The following is a 2,792-nucleotide window of genomic DNA, read 5'->3' as shown; positions in this document are numbered from 1 at the left end:
TGTGTCCCCAAGTGCAGTCACAAAAACCATCAAGCGCTGCAACGAAACTCACATGAGAACCGCCCCAGAAAGGAAGACCAGAGTCACCTCTGCTGCTGAGGATAAGTTCATCTAGTCACCAGCCTCAGAAATCGCAAGTTAACAGCAGCTCAGATTAGAGACCAGATGAATACCACACAGAGTTCTAGCAGCAGACACCTCTCTAGAACAACTGTCAAGAGGAGATGCACAAATCAGGCCTTCATGGTCAAATAGCAGCTAGGAAACCACTGTTAGGAGAGGCAACAAGCAGAAGAGATTTGTTTGGGACAAGAAACACAAGGAATGGACATTAGACCAGTGGAAATCTGGGCTTTGGTCTGATGAGTCCAATTTTGAGATCTCTTCCAACCGTCGTGTCTTCGTATGATGCAGAAAAGGTGACCAGATGGATTCTACATGCCTGGTTCCAACCGTGAAGCATGGAGAAGGAGGTGTGATGGTGTGGGGGTGCTTTGCTGGTGACACTGTTAGGGATTTATTCCAAATTGAAGGCATACTGAACCAGCATGGCTACCACAGCATCCTGCAGCAGCATGCCATTCCATCCAGTTTCCGTTTAGTTGGACCATCATTCATTTTTCAACAGGACAATGACCCCAAACACACCTCCAGGCTTTGAAAGGGCTATCTGACCAAGAAGGAGAGTGATGGAGTGCTGCGCCTCCACAGTCACCAGACCTGAACCCAATCGAGATGGTTTGGGGTGAGCTGGACCACAGAGTGAAGGCAACAGGGCCAACAAGTGCTAAGCATCTCTGGGAACTCCTTCGACTGTTGGGAAACCATTTCAGGGGACTACCTCTTGAAGCTTTGAAATAAAGGAAACACATTGAATAAGAAGGTGTAACCAAACTTTGGCCTGTAGCGTATTTACTTCATCTTGACTAATAACGAGATGACGTGTAAGTGTACAAAAGTGTCGGATGACAGCTCTTCCAGCCACCCTGCGTGTGTACCACAATGTACAGTGTTTGATACAGATACAAATACAAGTCTTCTATTGTTTTTTTATTTTTCCCAAGAAAATTACTTCCATAAACGGTGGGTGATTAACAGCCAACGAGACAACTTTCTTCAATCAAACACATGAGTTTGCAGCTGACACTTTCAAAGTGAAGATGTCAGCTGTTTAATATAGACGTATTTGAGCTTTCAACAATGACTAGTATTAAAATCTGTTTAAAATGTTGCATGTTTGATGTATGTTGTTTAGGGCTGCACAATTAATCGAATTTTAATCGCAATCACGATTTGGACTTCCCACGATCAAATTTGCGTGATCGAGCGATTATTTTTTATAAAGCGTCATTTCATAGAACGCTCCGTGTTTTCTGCAAAGCCAATCTCCCGCTCCGTAAAGCCGTCTGCTCATGAGCCAGTCAGAGTAGTTCACTGCACCCCGTGCAGCTAAGTTTCTAGATGTAGACAGTCCCAGAGGAGAGTAGCGTGAGGAAAACTCAACAGATAGCAGACAGGTTTACCAGTTTACCAGTAAACGCAACACTCTGTCCCATCTGTTGTTTTTCAGACAACAGAGTGAGCCGTGCTAGTTGGTGCTAGTAGCATCTGTTAGCTGTTAGCTAGTAGCGTCTGTTAGCTGTTAGCTCCTCGAGCGCACCGGTGCTATTGTCCTCGCATCCGCTGCAATGCTGTTTATATGGATATGGTTTAATTACGTTCATTACCCATTTCGTCTGTAAAGCAGTGCCTGTGTTGGATCTTTCTAAGCTATCTCGTCTACTCTCTCTCCTCTTACTCTCCGCGCCCCGCCACCAGCGGCCGCCGTCCACACTTCTGATATTTGTCTACAGTTTTAATTTTTTTATTAACACAGCTGTATATTGTTAAGTATGAGGGCAAACCAGTATTTGTACCAGTGTTTCCATGGTAACTCTGCTATCGCGGCCGCCACGGCGAAGAACACAGAGAAGTTACTAATGCAGCTAACTTCAGTTGGTAGAGTAACAGCGTGTGAGACGGAGCTGCTGTCCCGAGACCGGGACCTGGACCCTGGGCCAGAGATGTGACCCATGGCCATAATATCATAGTTAATAAAAATGCGGCACAGTGAAGATACAGACGTTTCATACACACGCGTGTGTAGCCGCCCTTCGACCCGCTGGACCCGTTCATAATGATCAGCAGTCTCTCTGTGAGTAGCGTCCATCACACTCCCTCTCACAGTTATAAACAGCCTACGTGACAACAAAATTTGTTTTGTTAAATCAACAAATAATCGTGAGATAATCGCGATCAAAATTTTGATCAAAATAATCGTGATTATCATTTTGACATAATGTGCAGCCCTAATGTTGTTGTAAGCTACTGGAAACCTTGAATTTTCTCAAATCCCATCCCAAAACTGTCCAGTGTAAGCTAGCTTAGTGCATTGTTTTTTAATTATTGAGAAGAACAGTAACAAAAGGACTGATCTTCTGATCTTTCAGACCTTAGTGCCTAAATGTTCCAGGATGTAAATGTGCTGTATTTATATAGCGCTTTTCCAGTCTTAACAACTGCTCAAAGCGCTTTTACATCTACAGGATACATTCACCATTCACACACATTCATACACTGTGGCCGGGGCTGCCGTACAAGGTGCCACCTGCTCATCAGATAAACATTAATTCGTTCACACACATTCACACTCTGATGCGCAGCACCGGGGGCAACTCGGGGTTCAGTGTCTTGCCCAAGGACACTTCGACAATGACTGCAGGGGCGGGGATCGAACCACCAACCTTCCGCAT

General features: G+C 44.9%; 1 long non-coding RNA gene across 1 annotated transcript in view; it reads left to right on the top strand.

Moving 5' to 3' along the window:
* Nucleotides 1–1,565: 1,565 nt before the first annotated feature.
* LOC116706737 (uncharacterized) overlaps nucleotides 1,566–2,792 on the top strand; it is a 13,270-nt gene continuing 12,043 nt past the window's right edge. Inside the window, exon 1 of the long non-coding RNA XR_004336307.1 lies at nucleotides 1,566–1,578. This is a non-coding gene — a long non-coding RNA (uncharacterized LOC116706737). The remainder of the gene's footprint in view (nucleotides 1,579–2,792) is intronic.

The sequence above is a fragment of the Etheostoma spectabile genome, chromosome 18 (assembly GCF_008692095.1).
Source record: "Etheostoma spectabile isolate EspeVRDwgs_2016 chromosome 18, UIUC_Espe_1.0, whole genome shotgun sequence".
NCBI lineage: Eukaryota > Metazoa > Chordata > Actinopteri > Perciformes > Percidae > Etheostoma > Etheostoma spectabile.
This window is presented reverse-complemented; position numbering and strand designations above follow the sequence as displayed.